Genomic DNA, 21707 nt, shown 5'->3' on the forward strand with positions numbered 1-21707 from the left:
GCTTCAAGAATCTGAAATAAACAAAAGAGAAACCAGGTTTGCAAAAGCACTTTTTATTTCTCCCTCCACCTCTTATGCATCATGTATTAAATTAACTGGACTTGTGGATGATGTCAGAGGAGAGCAGTCTAAAATTAGGAACCTATCCAAAAAATGCCTTGGAATAAGAAAAAAAAAAATCAAACTCCAACAAGGTCACTGTAAAATATGAAGGCAAAAAATACAAATAAAAACATTTTAATTGATTAAAATGCTCCTCCCTAAACCAAAACAAAACAGAAGAAAATGATTGCACAATTATTCAAATTAAAGTAAATATTCTGAAAAAATTATTGGGCGATTTTAGAAAATAAACACACAGCTGGAATTAGAAATGCAAATCTCATTACTCCTCAAACTAATATACCATGTGTTAAGTAACGGGAATTTAAAAACTTGAAAAGAAAGAAAGAAAGAAAAAAAATGATTAGAAGATCTAAAGAACATAATAAAATACCAGTAAGATAGATCATATGTAGATATAGATATAAATATATATAATTTAGATAGATGATAGATAAATAGATCACCCTGATGGGAGAGAATATGCTTTCTTTCTAAATATATATGGATCGTTCATAAGAAAATTGATCAATGTAGGATCACAAACAAAACCACCATAAATTTGGTAAATTAGAGTTATCAGGAACACAATATTTTTATTAGAATGCAAGCCAAACACAAAATCTACTAATTAGAAAATTTTGAAATAAAAATGATATCCACTTTGAAAACAACAACAGAAAAATTTAAACATTTTTTTTATCAAATTTTGAGTGAAAGAAGAGCTGCAGAGCAAAATAAGAGAATTTAAGAAAAAATAGTGATCATGACAACAGTACATAATAGAATATATGGGATACCCAGGGCAACCGTGAAGAAAATAAATATAAGAAACAAGAAGGGAATTAAAATGGTATACACAAGTCATATCTAACAAGAACAAAAGGCAGTGATGAAGAAAAAAGACATTTTCCTTCCCCCTCCATTTGTGGAAGCTGCAGCCCAACCCTGAGCCCCGGAGCCCCTGAGCGAACTGAGAGGTCTCGGCAGCAAGCAGAGTGGCTGCTGTCCCTCTCAGGAGATCACCGCATCACCTCTTCCCATGGCCTCGCCTTCCAGTGGCCACGCCTTCCCATGGCTATGGACAGAGCCGCGCGTGACCAAGGCGTATCCTCCATCATATGCTGACCTTGGCAAAGCCCCCAGAGATATTTCCGGCAGAAGATTTGGTTTTGGGTTGGTGAAACTGGGTGTGAAAACGAAGTCATGCAGTGGTTTGGAATTCTGAACATCTGTTCATCGAATACAGACACTGGTAAGGTTCGTGGAACAGCAGAGACCAAACATAGATGGTGTGGGTCTGGTCTCACTTTCACAGAAAAATCAAACATGGATAACTCTCTGGGGAACAGACATTGCAATTGAAGACCAGGTTTATCAAGGTTTGAAACTAATATTTAATACCCTTCACCCAGCATGAGCGAGTGGTAAAATCAAGTCTTCTTACAAGAGGGAGTTGATGAACCTTGGTTGTGATGTTGACTTTTGAGTTTGCTGGGTTGGCTATCTTTGGTTATGCGGGCTGGCTTGCTGACAGTGCCAGATCGACGCTGACAAGAAATAACTCTGCGATGGGCTACAGGACTGGGGACTTAAGCTGCACACTGACGTCAATGATGGGACAGAATTTGGAGGATCAGTGTATCAGAAAGTATGTGAAGATCTTGACATTTCAGGAAACCTCGCTTGGACATCAGTTACCAACTGCACTCGCTTTGGCATTATAGCCAAGTATCGGCGGGATCCCACTGCTGCCATTTCTGCAAAAGTCAACAAGTCTAATTTAATTGGAGTGGGCTCAGACTCTGAGGCCTGGGGTCCAGCTTATACTGTCTGCTCTGGTAGCTGGAAAGAGCATTCATGCCGGAGGCCCTGAGCTTGGGCTTGTTCTGTGGCTGGAGGCCTTAATCCAGCTGAAAGAAACCTCTGGGAATGGATAACAGAAGATTTCACTTTCGTCTCTTTCCAGTGTGACCAAGAAGGTGATCAAACCAAAGTCTGATCTAAATAAGAGCTGTGCTTTAAATATTTAGACAGTTACTCGTTAGCTGGTTTCTAGGTGAATTGGTGATCTAATCTAGCTACCCATGCAGCAGTTGTGCCATCCTCTATGTTATTTAAATGTATTTAACCGTTAAATGTGTTACCCCCCCATAATGAAATAGACCTTTATGAATGCTGTGCAATTGTGTGCATGTTTATTTTAGCACTGCAAGATATAAAATAAACATTCAAAAATTAATAGGTTTCACATAACACAAATCATAAGTAGTTAGACAATATAATGGAAGAGAAATCCCCATTTACAATAACAAAAATATAAAGATGACATACTTAGGAATAATCAGTAAGACAAAACTAATCCAAACATATATGCAAAAGACTGTTAGATGTTCCTAACAACACAAAAGTAGACTTGGGCAAATGGACACACATTTCTTCTTGGTTAGCATGGCTTGGCATCAACAAGATGTCATTTCTTTCTAGGTAAATGTATGGACAATATGATCTTTATTTTATTTTTTTTAAGATTTTATTTATTTATTTGTCAGAGAGAAAGAGAACGCACAAGCAGGGGAAATGGCATGCAGGGGGAGAAGCAGGCTCCCCCCACCAGTCCCTGATGTGGGACTTGATCCCAGGACCCCGGGATCACAACCTGAGCCGAAGGCAGACACTTAACCAACTGAGCCACCCAGGCATCCCATGATCTTAATTTTAGAAAGAGCTTTTGTGGAGCTAGTCAAATCAATACTAAAGTCTATATGAAAAAAATAAATATGGGGGAAAAAAAACCCTAAGGAAATACAGGAAAAGAAGAGCTGTGAAGAAGTGGCCCTGAGAGATGAACAGGATATATTATAAAGTCTCTGTAATTAAAACATGTGTTAAGTGGCACATGGCTAGATTTATCCATATCTCACCAACCCATAAATGCATTTAACTTTTGAACTAAAAATTCCACTTCTAGGAAGCTACCATAAAATACTCATTTAACAATACAAAAATATACATATCTGATATTATCCATTGTGGTGTTACTTATAACTGCAAAATAATTGGAAACTATTGATGTGCTCAAACAGGAAATTGATTAAATGAACTTTGGCTTATATATACGGTGGTGTATTATGCAGCTTTAAAAAAGAATGAGAAAGATCTCCATGAAATGATCCAAAGTTATACTTAGGATACATGTTAAAAAAAAAAAAAAAAAAGCTAAGTGCTTATTTTTGCAAAAAGAAACATAGCAAACACAGCAGTAAAATTGGTTATCCACAAGCAGAGTAAGAGGTGGCAGGGAGGCAGGGGAGAGTAGGAGGGAGCCGTACAGAGTAGAAGAAAGAAGAGAGCGTGACATTTTTCTGAATATAATTTTTGAACAGTTTTGACTTTTAGAAGCACACTAATGTTATCTACATAGTCAAACAAATGAAACCAAGATGGGAGTTTAAAAAAAGAAAAGTCTAAATCTAAATGCCAATATACAAATAAAACTTACTAAGTTTCACATAAATAACATAACCACAGTGAAAAGTGGGGAAAAAAGAGCTAAACCAAATAATTTTTTAACATGAAACTTTGACTACATGTCCTTAGTGTAGGGGGGAAAGGGATGTAAACAGATCTTGAATCCTTTTTAATAGACTAGGGGTTTGTTTTTTTAGTGGTATGGATATAGCAATTCTAGAAATTATTTGATATGTTGACCAAATCGCAGAATTGAACACATGCTTAATTGTGTTAATATTGTTGGAAACCAGAGTTTTTACTGTGGGAGGAAGATAAAAATATGCAGTGGGAAAGGGCCGAAGATTGTGAGGTTGAATTAGCAGTGGAGATTGTGAGTGGTAGGAACCCTGGGCCTCATATTTTGAGAAATTTTGCCTTGTTGAGGATATGTTTTAGTATAAACATACAGTATTTTTAATATTCTTACATTTATATTACTTAATATACTTAAGGGATAAATTTGAAGTATATTTGTTGACTCAGTCCCCAAATATTCCAGTTTTTTCTTATTCCTCCGCCAGAGTGACAGAGAGTTGTCCAATACTTACTCTGGGTCTGTTACTCTGGGTGTGTCCCAGGCAAACTGGGATATGTGTCCACCCTACACACACACTCCTCAGGCTGTACTGGTCACTTTTGATTTGTACTCTTCCATTACCAGATTTCACCTTGTAAGTCCTTGGAGAGTAGGGAATGGTTCGCTCATCTGCCCTTAAAAAATGGTCCTTTCCATTCAGGAACAGCAATCACAGGAGGCTTACCTTTTCTTTTTTTTTTTTTGAATTTTTATTTTATTATTATTTTTTATTATTTTTTAGTAATAATTTTTTATTATGTTATATTAGTCACCATACAGTCCATCCTTAGTTTTTAATGTAAAGTTCCATGATTCATTGTTTGCATATAACACCCAGTGCTCCATGCAACACGTGCCCTCCTTACTACCCATCACCAGCCTGTCCCATTCCCCCACTCCCCTCCCCTTTGAAGCCCTCAGTTTGTTTCCCAGAGTCCATAGTCTCTCATGGTTCATTCCCCCTTCTGTTTACCCCCCTTCATTCCTCCCTTCCTTCCACAGGAGGCTTACCTTGTCCTGGAACACAGATCTTTGGACTGCTTAAAATCAAATGCCCATGCGAACTGATCAGAGACTCCTTTTGCTCATTTGTGAAATACGGGGGATAGTAGCTTGCTAGTTGCTGTAGAATTAAATATGATAATCTATTATAAAGTACCTAGTGTGGTTCACTGCCTCCAATAAGTAGCAGTATTATTTTATTGTTGTTACGTTTGTTGTTACTGTTTGCGTTACCCTCCAATGTTTAGCTTGAAAATATAATCTAATTTTCATGAATAACCCATTACAGATCAGTCATGTATGAATTTATTTAAACCTCTTTAGGAACTATAATTCCTGCTTCACTTTTTAAAGTAATGAGTTCCATAAACTTTATTTCCTGCTGTGTAACATGGCATTTTGTTTAAATTGTTTTAACTTAGCTCCTCCAAGCATCAATGGATTCCTCACAGCTCTAAAAACCCAGTATTTTGTTTAGAAATTTGTTTTGATCTAATTCACACCCTTGAAAGTTTTACAGGTGCCAATCACAGCCTTTCATGTTCATCAATATTCTAGACCCAATGGTTTTATTTGTATTGTTTTAAAATTCAAGTGGAATCCAGAAACCTGAAACCTAGCCTCAGCTTCGTGAGATGGAGGTGGACAGTCGTTCCAGGATAGAACCTATTCTGTGGCCTTCCCATTTACAGTCTCTGGTACCCTAGCCCTTAGAATGGGATTCTCAGGGTCTGGATGCTTTGGGCCACCAATTCAGTAGATGACTGTAGAGAAATGACCCCTAGCATGGACCTGTGGAGGGCTATTACTATACTGTCAGATCCAATGAATCCTCTCTCTCAAATTGAAGGGAGATTGCCTAGAACCTTTCTTTTACATGTTTACCTTTTTATTTTAGCCTTGTCTGGGTTTCAGATAGATCATTTTTCCAAAGAGCAGACTCAGTAATAGACATTATTTGAGTGCATTTTAGGGATTAGCATGATTCTGTCTCTTGGCAAGAGACACAAAAGAAACATGAGGTTTATAAATTTATATCTTTGTGGGCCAAAGAACTATAGGTGAACTATGCAAAGACGTATAAAAACTAGAAAACAAGGCAGTGCAGGCTACTTGGTGCTGAGCAAGTCAGAAAAAAATTAGCATAAAGAAGAAACTGGTGTATTTCACTAGTATGTTCAAAATCCCTGGCAAGGGAAGGAATCGAAGAGGAGAAAATATGTATAATATATATTATTTTATCAAATATGTATGCACATATTATTTTATAAATTTTTAAGTACATCATTTAAAAATCAAATCGCTATCAAAGCTTTAGAATTTAAAAAGCCGTTCCCTGCCCCACTCCCTCCTCAGTACCAATCTCGGATGCAAATCATGTTCAACTCTTAGAGGTTTTTTTCCCCCTAATATTAGCTGAAATATTTCAAAACAACATTTAAATACACCTAATTTCTTTGTTGTTGTTGTTTTAAGATTTTGTTCATTTGAGAGAGAAAGAGCACAAGTGGTGGGGGGAGGAGCAGAGGGAGAGGGAGAAGCAGACTCCCCGCTGAGCAGAGAGCCTGCTATGTGGGTTGGATCCCAGGGTCCTGGGATCATGACCTGAGCTGGAGGCAGATGCTTAACCAACTCAGCCACCATGGTACCCCTAAATACTCCTAATTTCTATCTGTTTCAGTTTTAGATAGGGTTTTATTGACTCTCTTTCATAAAATGGGGGTTTTGCTTTCTTAAAACTCTCTTAACACACACATTCTCACACAGACACGTAAGCTCTTACTCATGAACACTCATATCGCACTCTTCATCCTCCCAATATAGCTATGCCATCATTTTTACTGAAAAATACAATTATTTAAGTATTTGTTGCTGAGCCAAGCAATGTTGAATTTAACTTTCCTTTAGTCAATTTGGGTTTACATTTTATTTTCTGCTCATTTTCTTTTCCATGGGGTTGACAATTGAATCAATTCCTGATCCCTCTCCTCTGTTCTCTCTCTCCCCTCTTTCCTTTCTCACTCCCTCTCTCACTCTTCATCTCTCTCGCCTTTCCCTCCCCACTTCTTCTCCTGCTCCCCCACCTTTCCATTTTCCAGGAAACTAATACCCATTTATATACAAACTTTCTTTCAAATATCCTCTCAAAATATCCTCCCCAAATTTCAGCTACTAAACTCTAATCTGTCCATTTTTATTTCTTGGAGACATCCCTCCAGGCACTCTTCCTCTTCATCCTCTTCCTCTCCAGCATGGGCTGGTGCTCTCCAGATGGACTCTACAGCTATTGTCCTCACATTGACTTGGCCGTCGCAGAGGAATTCCCTCCACCTCTCTCCTGTAATGAATTTTTTATTTCTTGGATATCATATCTTGCTTGTTCTTGATTTGTTTCCTCATTTTGCAGAAGCACTGTTTTCATAGCCTCCTTAGAAAGAATACTTAGAAAGTAAATGTGTGGGTATTTACACATCTAAGCTTGTTTTTAGTCTGACTTCATACCTATTTCATAGTTTATCTGTAGAGAATTCTTGGTGGGAAATTACATCTCCTCTGTACTCTGAGAGCCTCACTACGTTCTCTTCTGTCTTTCAATACTGATGTTGACAAATAGGATTGCTTTTGAAACTTGGTGATAATACGCTCTGGCGAGGTCCCTTTATTTTTTCAGCCACTATCCTGGGTGCATTTTGAGCTCATTCATAGAGAAACTCATGTTCTTCAGTTATGAGAATTTGACTTTATATTTTTTCTTATTCATTTATGTTGCAAGTTTCTTCTTCCGTTTTTTCTCTCTGCTACTTCTCTTAATAGAAACTGGAGAATTAAATTGTCTTATTGTTTTTCCTATTTTCATTGCTTCATCTTATTTTACTTTCTTATTTTCTGGAATATTTCTTTAGATTTAGTCTATAGCTCTAAGTTGAAGGTTTTATATCTGCTATCATATTTCGAATTTGTAAGAGTTGTTTTGTTTTTTTTCTCGAGTCTTCTTTTTCTACCTCATTTCCTTCTTATCTCCAGGAATTAGTGAGTTGAATCTCATCTCTCTGAAGACTATAATTTTTTTTAAGTTTTTGCTTTGTTTTGTGTTTTCTGATCCTTGAATTGCTTTTCTCTCCTCCAGTTACCCTTTTTAATATTTGTGTTTTGATCTTTGTCTTTCACCTAAAAGGTGTTCCTCAAGTATCTGGTGTGTCTTAGCTGATGACTAATATTAAACAGTGAGTTCTCAGAAAGCTTATAAGGTCTGTGGGTCTTGGGTGGGGGTGGGGGGTGGCTTCTGGTGTGGGTTTAGGTGGCTAGGAGAATTGAGGGGCCCCATCCTATTAGTATAGGTGCAGGTCTCAGTTCAGTTTCTTAGAAGAAAATCTAGATCAGTAAACTCTACTCAAGGAGCAGGACTTCCCTGATATAATGGGCTCAACATCATATCCTGTCAGAGCCTTGTATGCCTGGCTTTGGACAATTTGGGGAAAGAGACAGGATGTGGTGGGGAGTGGGCTCACCATTCCACTAGAGACTTGAGTCAGTCCCCATTTTTCAGTACATAGTCAGTTGGGTCTGGTGGTCAAATGTCCACATTGCTTCTGGATCACTTCTAGAGTAAGTTTCTAGCCTTCTGTCTGAAAGAGGAAGGCAGTCTCCAGCCCGTGATGGGTGAGGAAGGGGATCTGAAATAGTACAGGACACCCAGTTAAATCTGACTTTAAGATAAACAGTGCTTTTTCCCATTGAAGTTATGAGTTAAGATATAATTGGTTGTTTGCCTGAAATTCAAATTTAACTGGGCATATACATTGTTACTTGTTAAACCTTGTGACCCTAATCTGGAATGACTCTAGACTTCCAATTACTATTGTTGATTTTAGGCCAACCTACACTTCTCTTTTGCAAGGTGCCTGGCTGGAATGACTAATTTTTGAAGCTTTCTGAGGTTCCATGGTAAAAGTAAGATTGCTGTCGGCTTGTTCTTGCCCTGCCCCCAGAATCAGTTTCAGTGTTCTTTATATACTAAGTGAGCCAACATTATCTAGCTTGTTTCCAGATTCTAAAATGGTCTGTTTGCTCTCATTTCATCTACAATTGAGGGTTTATATTAAAACAAACAAAAACCTATACCCACAAAAACTCTTCACTTTCATTTTGGTGGAATTTTATAGTTTTTTTTTAATTCACTATGTTTAATCAGTATTTTTCAATAATATTGCTAAATGTAGGAATAATAAGTGGCAATAAGATCATTTCATGGCTGTCTGGTTAAACATAGAAGATTAACCACAAGTATTTATCTTCGTTTTCTCTGCAAGCCCCAGTAAATGCTGCCCCTAAAGAATTTGAAAACCTAACAGTTGTGAGAGAGCCCTTTTCAAGTCCTTTTTGGAAACAGGACATCTGAACGAACTGTCTAGAATGGAGGAAAGTGCAGGTCAGTTCCTGGACATGGAATGACTGTTAAGAAGCAGCAGGTTTTCCCCACTCCATCCCAAGACTGCTCATTCTTGGAAAACACCAGGTGCCACACCAGTCAGGGTTGATAGGTTGGGTGGACAACAGGTTCATTAGTTTAAAGTCTGTACGTGGAAAACCCCTCAGACACCTTCCCGCATGTTGGGCGTCCAGATGTCTCCCCCTTCCCCCCATCCCCACTGTGAGGAAGGACTGACTACTCTCTGAAGAAATCGAAATAGAAAGGATTCATTATGTCCACCAACACAGAAGATCACAGGGGTGCTCTGTGAGGCCCATAGCAGGAAGATTAATTGAAAAATGAAGAGAGAGAACCTTAGTGTCCTCCCTTCATCTTGCTTCCAGAATTCTCCCAAGCATATGTCTTATCTTCTTCCCTCATACAAGATATTAGGAGATTCTCTGCAGACAGACTAGCCCAGAACAAAGATTTCCCTCCATATAATGATTTTGAAGGATCTTCTAATGAAGAGGACAACTCACCCTGACCTCATTGCCCTTAAGTGCTACCCAGTACCTACACATATCTGCATAGAAATATCAGCCAGCTTTTTATGGCTTTGCTCTTTAATATGAACAGACTTTAATATGAACAAATGTGGATTACCAGACTTCAGACTTTTGAAGAATGCCTTGGATATGAAGGAAAAAACAAACAGGAGAAAGGAACTCAGAGAAAAAGAAATAATACACAGAGCACACACACACACACACACACACACACACACAAACCTTCAAAACAATTATGATTAGTACTTCTTGAGAACAAACAGAAGGTATTGAGGCCCCCCAAAAAAGAAAGAACAGAGTGCTATAAAATGAATGAAACAATCAAACAAGAAAGAGAAGTTGTAAGTTAAACGTAAGTAATAATTAAAAGGTTGGAAGATAAAATTTAGGAAATCTTCCAGAAAGCCAAACAAACTCAAAGAAGAGAAAGATAACAAAAGTAAGGGTAAATTAAAGATAAGTACAGACGATCCAATATCCAAGTAGGAGTTTAAGAAAAATAGAGCAGAGGGGAGAAAATTACCCCCCAAAAATGATATGAGAAAATTCTCAGAACTGACAGATACCTGTGAGTGTCCAGAGCAATAAATCACACCTACACACACACACACACGCACACGCACACATGGACACAAGAATATTATTCTAAAATTTAAGAACAATGGGGGCAAAAAAGTTTTGGGGGGCCAAAAAGGAAAAGATTGATCACAACAAGAAATTGGATTCAGAATAGTGATGGGTGTTTCCTCGGCAATCTGGGATTCTAGAAGGTTAGCAATTCTTAGGGAAGATTATGTCCAATCGGGAAATCTGTCTCTAGCCCAAATATCTATTCATGTTCAGAGCACGAGTCTCAAAAATTAATATGTGGGGCACCTGGGTGGCACAGCAGTTAAGCATCTGCCTTGGCTCAGGGCGTGATCCCGGCATTCTGGGATGGAGCCCCACATCAGGCTCCTCCGCTAGGAGCCTGCTTCTTCCTCTCCCACTCCCCCTGCTTGTGTTCCCTCTCTCGGTGGCTGTCTCTGTCAAATAAATAAATAAAATCTTTAGAAAAAAATTAATATGTATGCAAATCACCTGGGATCTTGTCGAACTGAAGGTGGTCCTTCGGTTGGTTGTAGGCAGGGACTGAGCGTCTGTATTTCTAACAGATTCCTGGGTGATACTTCTGGTCAGTGACCCACACTTTAAGCAGCTTTAAGGTTTTAGAAGATGGAGGAAAAATTAAGGGACTAAACCAGATAAGAATCCTAGAAAAAGGTGAATAAGCCCAGACGCCGAGCAAACGGAAAATCCGACAGCACGAGTATGCACAAAGCCTAGAGCTCAACCAGTTGAGACGACAACAGATGGGTGGGGACATGTGAAGTTTTTCACAGAAAAACATGAAGAAATGAATACTTTCACAGATTTGGGAAGAAAATTATTTTTTGAGTATGGGAAATAACTAGAGGTTTTGGAAAAATAAAATAGTCTTAGGTGCATAGAAAATAAATTTAAAAAGACAAGGCAATTATTAACTCTAGGGGAAAAAACAGTTGTGCAAGAAATAAAACATGTTCAGAGAACAGTGCTTGGCTCAGTATTGAACTATATTTGTAATACAGTTATTATTTCAGGCACAATTTCGCTAGTTAGTGGAAGGTTGGTAGAGTTTGCAGAATATGTGTTGGTGGTAATTAGCATAAAAGGAGGTAAATAGATTCGATCTAATGTGAACAAAAATGAAACAGCAATGTAAGGATATTTGTTGAAATATAGAGACTAATGAACAAATTAGTGGCTAAATACTTTGAAAGAGGCTGTTTCTAGGGAGGAGGAATAGAGGTTATGAAGGAACAGGGCAAGGGACTGCTGGTTTTTGCATAAGCCCTTTAGAACTACTGAGTTTAAACTTTGTATGTATGACTTTGATAAAAATGTGCAGGTGTGCACACGTGTAGCTCTATTGTGACTGTCGAATAAATGGTAAAACCTTATTTTTTGTGTTCATCCTGCTAGATGGTGGCACTGTGGCTAATTCAATCATTTCTTACTCTTTGAAGGTGCCTGGAGGCTTGGGGAAGTAGATGCTGGGAACTCAGTGCCCATTCATTGCCAAGTCCGATGAGTGCGCTTCTCGCCCTCCATTCATCTCTACCAGCAGACACATCCCAGGCCCCTCAGGCCCAGGCAAGGAGATCAAATCAGAAATGGCAACATGGTCTTGCCTGTGTCCTTTATTCATTCTGACAAGCCACAAGAAAGGGTCACTTAGTACTTTTTAACAGGCCAGTGAATGGGGAGGGGGCTGCTGTTTTGCAAATCCACAAGAGAAGGCAAAGGTATTTTTCTCCATGAATCATTTAGAAACCTACGTGGTAAATTTGGAGCAAGAGAGACTATCTGCATTTTGCCAAAAACCTGACCCTCTTTTAGGGATGCTCTCAGATTTTCCAGCCAGAATCACTCCATGCCAAGCACTGCAGAGCTGTTCTCCATTATACACACTGTATACTGAGGAGATGTAGTGACGTGGGTAATCCCAAACACCCCATAACCTCCAAATAATTATTTATATCTTCCTATGGGATTCACTTATTTCTCCAGGATTTCCTTTTCTAATTATGTTTTGATTGGGCTAATATTTGTTTGAACATCCCGATTTTATGCCCCCTCCATCACTTGTAGAGCTAATAGCATGGGAATGGGGGTAGTTCATAAATCTGTTGCAAATGGGAAAGAAGGAAGACTAGCCTTGGCTTAATAATTTGTTATAGATAATTTATATAACCACACATGAATATTCATTCATGAGGGCTCCTTGTCCCTGTAATGGAGAGAATTCTAATTAAGATCAGGGACAGCAACTGAAATAATAGTTCCAACATCTAAGAATCCTCTCCCCTTGGCCAAATGCCCAAAGGTTAGTTATTCTTTGAATTCATCCATCCATCTATCCATCCATCCATCCTTTTATTCATCTGTCCCTTTGCTGCTTAGTGCATTCTACATTAATTCATTCATTTAGTAAATACACAGGAACACTACTATACCCAGGATCTGTGCTAGACTTGAGAAGATAAGGAGTAACCAATGCATGTATGATCTTTGCCTTGTTGGAGGCCTTTGGCTAGTTTAGTGCAGTGAACACAAGATGCATCTGGTGGGGTTATTACCAGTGCAGATTGCGGGGTTCTATCCCTGTAAGTTCTAGCAGATATTAAAACACATTCTTCTCTTCAAACCTGTACATATTCCAGGACAGTCTGAGATTAACAATCCTTGAACCTCACTTTGAAAATCACTGGGGGTGGAATTTTTCCAGATGTCATCATGGAAGCTCATGGACTTCCTGGCAGTAGATCTCAAGGACAGTCCCAAGGTCACCTAACACCATCAGCACACATACCTAGCACTGTTACCATTGTCTCTGCTACCGGTCCAGCCGGGCCAAGTGCTGTTTTGGGGCACTTGCTTGATCGCTCCTGGTTGCTCCAGGAGTGTGCCAGCATTGGTCTCATGTGGGCCTAGATAAGCTATGGCTGTTCCTATGTTACAGGGCCAGCAGCTGGACCCTGCTAAGGGGGCTGCCAATGCTGGGACTATGTAAAAGTGAGCCAGCCAGATACAGCTGCAAGAGGACACTGTGATTTGAGGGTACTTCCCATGGAGTTCCCAGTGGATTACCACAAAATAAACACCAGAAATGCATAGACTGGGGTAAAATTTCTGTAGTGATCAGAATCACTTGAAGTGCTTGATAAAATCAGATTTCTGGCCCATATTCCCCAAAGGTTTGATTCAGGAGGTCTGGGTTGGGGTCTGAGAGCTCGTACTCCTAACAAGGTCCCAGCTGATCCTTGCTGCTAGACGGGGAGCCATACACTGAGAATCTCCAAGCTAGTGTAGCCCAGCATCCATGCACTTCAACAAAGTAGACCTCAAACTGCTTCTACTACACATTCTTCTGTGAAGGAGATCATCCCAATTCAAATAGCTGTGGAGTCCGAAAATGACATTTGCAAAAGAAAATAAAAATTATTTTCTATCTGCAAGTCTGACGTTAATTTCTGCAGCAAGGGGAGACAGTAGCAAAATTACAAAGCCCACATGTCTTGCATGTACTTTGCCTTTTTCCAACACAGAACCCCGCAAGTGGGGAACAATTTTATCCTTATTTTAAGTAAAACCAGTAAGTGCAAGTCTCTTTTCTAACACTGCAACTAAATATGGAATCGTACTTGGAATTTAAAGGAAGGTTCATAAACTATGTCTACTTACCTGTTTCTCCTTGTTTTTAATTTAAAAAGAGTCATCAACCCTGTGACTCATTTTTCACAGGTAAATAATTTTATTTCCTAATTATGAAACTAATACTCATTTAAAAATAGAACATAAAGTTACACATAAGCTGTATATTCACTTAAATATCTTACATTTTTGAGGGACATTTTCCCACATGTGGTATTCTATCATAAGGGTTTTCTAATAGTATTAAGATATTTTTTGGAGAAAAAAAAAGATTCTATCCAAAGGACAAAGTGAAATAGGAAAACTACAGCTGCCAAAAACATAGCCGTATGTGTAGTTAGGAGAAAAAGTAAAGTTGTGGATGGAAATTAGCTGTTAAGCTTTCATCAAGCTCTACAACAGAAATGTAGAAATGGGGACCCAAAGTTCAATTTCCAAAAGGAAACTTGCCCTAAGCTCTCATAGAAATGCAAACAATTACATTTTATCAACCTAAAACTCCCAGGAGAATTAATAAATGTATCTCCCTACTCCCAGGTCTAACTTTTGTTGCTCTGTTAATATGTAAATATTGCAGAGCTGCTTTTTTCTGTCCTAAAGTTGTTTTCTTGACCTTCCTCCTCTACCTAATAAATGTAGCATTAGGATGCTATTATTTGGGTTAGGCAAATAAAATATTTCTCTTTCATTAACCAAGGTAGTCTTTGTAGTGGCTTTCAACTTTGCATAACAGAAACAAGGGAAACTTTAAAAAAAATACTGAAGCCATAGACTCACCCCTCAGAGATTCTGGTTTTTGTGTATTTTTTTTTTAAATTTTTTTCCCTTCAGGTTTTTATTTAAATTCCAGTTGGTTAACACACAGTATAATATTAGTTTCAGGTGTAGAATTCAATGATTCATCACTCACATACAACACCCAGTGCCCTCCTTAATCCCCATCACCCATCTAGCCCATTCCCTGCCCACCTCCCCTACAGTAACTCTCAGTGTGTTCTCTATAATTAAGAGCCTGTTTCCCGAGATTCTGTTTTAAGTATTAATGGGGGGAGATTGAGGGAAGGTCCCTGGACTGGCAGCATCAGCATTACCTGGGAACTTGTTAGAAATATAAAATTTCAAACTCCACTTTGGACCCAGTGAATCAAATTCTGGGAGCGGGACCAGTCATCAGTGTTTACCAAGGCTTTCTAGTGATTCAGGTGCCTGTTAAAGTTTAAAAGCCATGACCCTACACCGTGGAATCATGTAGATATGAAAAAAGGGGGGGGTCAAAGTATTCATTCAACTTCATAGATCATTAAAAACCACTAGCAGTTAAGGGCCCTTACTTTGCACCAAGCGCTGTACTAATAGTTTTGCATGATTTTACACTGATCATTTCAAAGACCCAGTGAGGAGGCCCTGTTATTATTTCTCTTATTTCAGTGAGAAATCAGACATAGGGGTACACTTGTTTGCCAAATTACACACAACAGGTAGGTTTAAATTCAAGCAGTCTCATTCCAAAAACTCAGGCTCTTAGCATAATGATAACACAATGACTCTCAATGTATGCCTCTGTTCAGCCCTCCATGTTGGTAGAAGGTAGCTGACCTGCAAACTATCCAAATGTTAATTGTGGCTTAAATCTAGAACCCTTTGTAAAAAAAAGCCATTGTCAGCAAATTGCAGGGGGCCTCCTAGCTAGGGCCTCCTTGCTCTTTTGAGGGTCAGTGTAACAGGGAAGTCAAGGTATATTTGTGAAGGGGAAAAATATCCCAAGAGTCTGATGCAATGATCGATCATGCTCAGCTTTGTCTGGATCAGAAGCACAGTTTCTGGAACTGAAGACTTGCATTTTAGTCCTACGTCTCTTCATGTTCTCAAATGGACTTGTCTGGGATTCTGGACTTGAACGTGGAACTGAAGCAATGATGTCCTAAACAGCTCCTCAGAGGTCTAGATAGTCCTGCTTTCTCTGCAGCCGTACTGTTATAAGGCATCACTGTGAAGAACATCACTATGAAGAAGAGAGATGCAAGCAATTAGTAAAAAAAGTTTGGGTTCTTTAAAGGAAGACAAATTCTCCATAAAATAATTGCAGATGATGAGATGGGACTCTTTCCATCTACTTTCTGGCAAGACACAGGACACTGGGGAAACCACTCTGCATCTTTAGGTCTCACTATCAGTTCTGCCCTGATATTAGTATCTTTATAACTGGACTTGACAAGTCTCTTCTTCCCCCAATTTTCTGAACCACACTGCAGTAGGACATTTTTGTCCTTGTTTCTATAGTTTTCTTCCCAAGGAAGATCCCTGAGTGGGCTTTCCTCTCTTAACATCATTTCTTCCTTCTCCGTGACCTTAGAGCCCATTCTTCTCCCCGCTCACTCAAGAGGCTCATCTCTTGTGCCTCATTAGTTGCTTCTGGCCCCTACTCGCCCACGTCCTGCTGTGCTCTTGATTATTTTGACCTGGTTCACCTGAAGCTTTCAATGAGCCAGTGGTTTTCTTACTCATGGGATACTTTGCGCTCAACCCAGAGAATTGCTTTTCGACAATTCATTCGCAAACAAACCCTTAAAGGTAAACTTAAAAAAATAGTCTAGATATGGTAAGTCCAGAATGTAAAAGGAAGTGGCCAGGATCATTTAATGCCAAGTAGGAAAAAAAGGATTCAGACACATGTTCATCCAAAGGTAATTAGAAGACTTTGTTCTCTCCTCTTCTGCTTGGCTGTCAAGAATCTGCACCTTGAGTATTGATTACCTTGATTTGAAATCTGAGTTGGGGTTTATCAAAGCATAGAGTTCCAACCACTATCAGCCTTTTTATTGTGTCTCAGGGCCATGCAAGATCACTGCAAAGAATAAGGGGAAACATCACTAGCCTAATACCTATACTATATCCTTACACTAAGTAATATGGTCAAGGAAGACACCTTGATGATTTCTACACAAGAAGAAAAGGAATTAAACAAAACTATGCCTAGCAAATTTTGCAACACCATCCTGTTACAGAACTTCCTCAGCTTACGGTGAGGTTGCATCCCATAAACCCATCACAACTGAAAGTATCGTAAGTCAGAAATGCATTTAATACATCCAACCTACCAAAGATCGTAGCTTAGCCTACCTTAAACATGCTCAGAACACTTCTATTAGCCTAAAGTTGGACAAAATCACTTCACACAAAGCCTTTTTATACTAAAGTGTTGACTATCTCATGTAATTTATTGAATACTGAATCAAAAGCAAAAACCACAATGGCTTATGGGTGCTGAAGGGTTGTAGGTATATCGGTTGTTTACCTTTGTGACCAGGTGGCTGCTGCTGCAAATGTCACCAGAGACCATCACTAGCCCAGCGAAAGATGGAAACTCAGAGTTCAGAGTATGGGTTCTACTGAATGCTATTGCTTTTGCACCATCGTAAGGATGACAAATGCTAAGCTGGTACAGGTCAAGGCTTAGTAGAACCATCCGTAGGAACTCCTGATCCCTGAATAGATGCAAAGCTGTAGAGATGTGATTCTGGCCAAGTGGTGAACTGCTTGCTTGTGTATGTAACAAATCAAAAGGCTTTCTTCTCCTGAAAAGGTAAAACATCTGTGTAGTTTTGCCACATGGAGTACTTGTATATCTCAATTATCCACATGATAAGATTTGTCATTGTTTGAGACATCTCCCAGAGTAGGGAGTGAAGGGAGTCAGAGATAGGACGGTCACATCCCTTGTATCTCAAGGAGCTGCAAACTTGCATCAGAAAGGAAAAATCAGGTGGGCTAAATGGGGAGGTAGTAAAAACCTCCTTCTCCTTTAAACATCTTAGCTTCAATCCAATTCAATCCATGTGCTTAAAACAAAATCCACCCGGAGTGGTCCTCTCTGCTTATCTATGATAGCAGAAAGAGAAAGCAAAAACTAGGAACACAAAACATGTCAGGTGCTGGAGGAAGAAAACTCTGTCTTCTAAAATGAGTGACTGAATTAAAGACAGAATGTGGTTTGGGTATTTTTTTTTTTAACCCCTGTTAGCTTTTGAGGCAGACTGCCTTTTCTTTTTCTGTCTCTGTCTCTCTGATTTTGCCCTTTTTGGCCTTGGCATTCCTCAGTTATTCTTCCAGCATCCAGCCCTTGGCCTTAACTTTTCTGCTGCCTCCCAACCAACTAACCTTTGACAGTACCTACCACCTGTGTTTTCCTGGTAGTCCAGACTTCTAGTCGACCCACTAATTTCTGGCCCCATCTTTCCCGAGCCAGGGTCAACAGCTCAAATATAGGAATGAATGAGTGCTGCTTATACCGAATCTGACTAGTAATACTTTCTTTTGTTCTGCAGCTAGAATCCATTATGTGGGATGAAAGGATCTATAGAGTAGCCACTATTTACTCTGCTGCCTAATGCAATCAAGGGATTTTGTTTTTAAAAAAACCAATGGGGTACCTGTGTGGCTGTTGGTTAAGCCTCGGACTCTTGACTTTGGCTCAGGTCATGATCTCAGGTCATGCTCTCAGGGTGGTGGGATCAAGCCCCATGTCAGGCTCCATGCTTAGTTTAAGATTCTCTCCTTCTGCCCTTCCTTCCTCCCCTGTGTGCTCCTGCTCACTCTCTGTCTCCCTCTCTCAAATAAATCTAAAAAAACCCCCCCAAAACAAAAAACAAACAACAACAACAAAAACCCAGCAGATTTATTTGGGTTAAAAACTGAGATACTAAAAGGAAGAACTCTGCAGAAAGAGAAGAAGACATGAACTTTGGCACTAAAGAAATAACAGGACTGATCTTTCAGTGGGATAAGCAATGCTGTACTTTCTCCTTCTGACTCTCATGCTATGTTTTGGATCGCTCATTTTCCTCCTGCCCATTTTTCATGTGTAGCTAGGGAGACTCTGCCACAGGGAAAAGTGTGATCTTCCTCACTCCTTGTTTGGAATAAAGGCACGGCCTGGGACAGGAGGGACGCTTAAATCTAGGCTTTAAGCAAAGAAACAAAAGTTGTCTGGTATGGCATGAGGCCCAGCCTAGATCACATCTAAAGATCACACGGGATGGGGGCCAAAGCCCTACATAAAAATTAAGAAGTGGAAGTTCAAGAACATTCATTTGCTGGGAATATTCTTGTGTGTGATCAGTTCACCACAGGGACCCAAGACAATAGTGGATAACCAGTGGAATTTCGGGAGCTTCATCATCCTGGCCTGGATGTCGTCTGTCCTGGCTAGTCTCAAGTAAGCGAAAGCGTTGTTGCAGCAAAAACAATCTCTTCCAACAGCAGAGGGTTTGCTTCTAGTTTAGACTTCGTCATTTACTAAACAAGTGACTTTGAGCAAATCAGTTGGTGTTTCCAGTCTAAGTTTGATGGTCACCAAACGTCCTCTTGTAATTGTTGTTCAAGTGAGACTGGATAGGTAAAAATGTTCGGGAAAACTAAAATACTCTAAAACTCTTAGGATTGTGACTTTTATTTGACTACAGCGTGTCTTTCCTAGGAGGTGATAAATCTCCTCCAGGGGGGTATTTACTTTGTACTTGTTTGCATCCCACACCAGAGGGGCCCAGCACAGGGCTATGACTTAATAAACATTTGATAATTATTTGCAAATGGATTGCCCAATAAATTCCATGACCTTAAGCCTAATTTTGCTATGGCTTTTGCTAAAAGAGAATATTCGCGATTTGGAGTTTTTACTTGTGGAGCAAAAATTTCAAGCCGTTATTTAACAAGATGACCAGGTCGATGGCAGAGTCTCTGGTGTCAGCTTCATCTCCCTTCCAAACTAAAAATGACACCCTCCCTTCTTTTCCTGAACAAAGTTTTATGCAGACTATAAAACAACTCCGGGGGGTATGGTTATAACGAGACAGCCACCTCCCTGGGGCTTCACGGGCATTGGTTACGCGCTCAGACTTCACGCAGGGGTGTGATTACATCTCCATAACCACCCCTGCTTCTCTACTCAGACCCCATCCCAGTAGTCCAGACATCTTTCTGCTTACCTCATTTAAATTGAATGATAATTTTAAAAAGACTTGCAAAATTGCAAGTTAATTGTGTCTTCTATTTGGTGAATGCAAATGTTTCAGGCTCTCTAATCCTGGTCTCTCTGGCATTTTAGATCAGATGTGCTGTCCTTATTTCTACCCCCAAGGTATTGGGCTCAGTGACCAGAAACCCTACTGGAGATCCCAGCACCAAACAAAGGATGCAACTCAATTAGCTCCACTCTTTACAGTTTTACAGCCTGAATGGAGAACTGCTGGCAAATCCCAGGAGTCCCTCCCAGGGAATCCGGATATGCACAATGATGCGGGAAGTCTGAGATTTACGGGGTCACTTTTTGATTACTGTTTAGTATGGGGTGCAAATCGCTTTGAGGGAATGGAACCCTGGAGAACACTTAACTGTGAGTGGGATGATCAGAACCCCATGATGGTGGCGACTACGCGATCCATGGAGGTCACCGCAAGGACACTGCTCATCCGGCATGGAAATGTGTCTAGAGCCCGATGAAGGAGGGCCTCCCTCTTTCGTGATTTCCAGTATTGCCAAAGCCAAAGTAAATACACAAGTATTTGAAGCACTTCCTAGTTTTCTTTAGAAATCCATGTCATTCAGGATATATTTAGGATACTTTCCAGCTAGTCTCCGAGCACTTTCTGTAGCGTTACAGAGTGCTCAGTACTGAGCTAAGCACTGTGTGGATAAGTATAAATCAGGTAGTCAGTGACTTACACATTTGAGAAAAACCAAAAGGGAAACAGCGAATGAAGACAGAAAAAAGTATGACTGTGAAAATTAACAGCCCCCTTCTCTCCAATAAATGATAGGTTTCATGAGACTAGGGAGTAGGAACATTATTTTTTTATTTAATGTACTGCTTCTCCCCCCCAACCCCCGTGTGTAGCGCAGCACTTAACATGTAATAGACATTCAGTAACTGTTAAATGACCATACGATTGAATGGTAAGTAGTGCAGGGCTGACTGTAAACACTCAAGGAGACATGTGTTCAAGAGAAGTATTGGCAGCTAAAGGAGAATAGGATGTCCAGGAGTTTATGGTAGAGATCTGGCAGAACATCACAATGGTGCTTTATTTCTTTTTTTTAACAGCTTTCCTGAAATGCAATCCACGTATCCTACAATTTACCTGTTTAAATTGTACACTGCGATGTGTTTTAGCGTATTCTCAGGGTTGTGCACCTGTAATCTAATTTCAGAACATTTTCATCCCTCTTAAAAGACAGTCTCCATTAGCAGTCACTGTCCATTCTTCTCACCCCAACCCGGGCTACAGATAATCACTAATCTACTTTCTGTCTCTATAGATTTGACCATTCTGGACAGATTGTCTAAATGGAATCACATAATAAATGGTCTTTTGTGACTGGCTTCTTTTACTTAACATCCATGTTGTAGCATATAACAGTACTCCATTCTATTTTTATAATATTCTATCATACGCATTCATCACATTTTATTTAACCATTCATCAATTGATAGACATTTGGATTATTTCCACTTTGTTATTATTATGACTAATGCTGCTGTGAAAATTTTGCACCAGTTTTCATTGCAGATATATATCTCCATTTCTCTTGGGTGTATACGTAGGGATGGAATGACTGGGTAACAGGGTAACTGTGTTTAACATTTTAAGGCATTACAGAAGTCTTTTCTAAAGTGACTCCACAGTTGTATAATTCCCTCACATTTGGACATTCCAGTTTCTCTGCATTCTTGTGAACTCTTTTTCAGTCGGAGGATAGTTGACATACATGGTCAGTCTTTTTTATTAGAGCCATCCTAGTG

At 39.5% G+C, this 21707-nt stretch overlaps 1 pseudogene; it reads left to right on the top strand.

Annotated features, from left to right (window-relative positions):
• Positions 1–1144: 1144 nt before the first annotated feature.
• Positions 1145–2104, top strand: LOC113260178 (voltage-dependent anion-selective channel protein 2-like; annotated as a pseudogene).
• The last annotated feature ends 19603 nt before the right edge of the window (positions 2105–21707 follow it).

This window comes from Ursus arctos, unplaced genomic scaffold (assembly GCF_023065955.2).
Source record: "Ursus arctos isolate Adak ecotype North America unplaced genomic scaffold, UrsArc2.0 scaffold_22, whole genome shotgun sequence".
NCBI lineage: Eukaryota > Metazoa > Chordata > Mammalia > Carnivora > Ursidae > Ursus > Ursus arctos.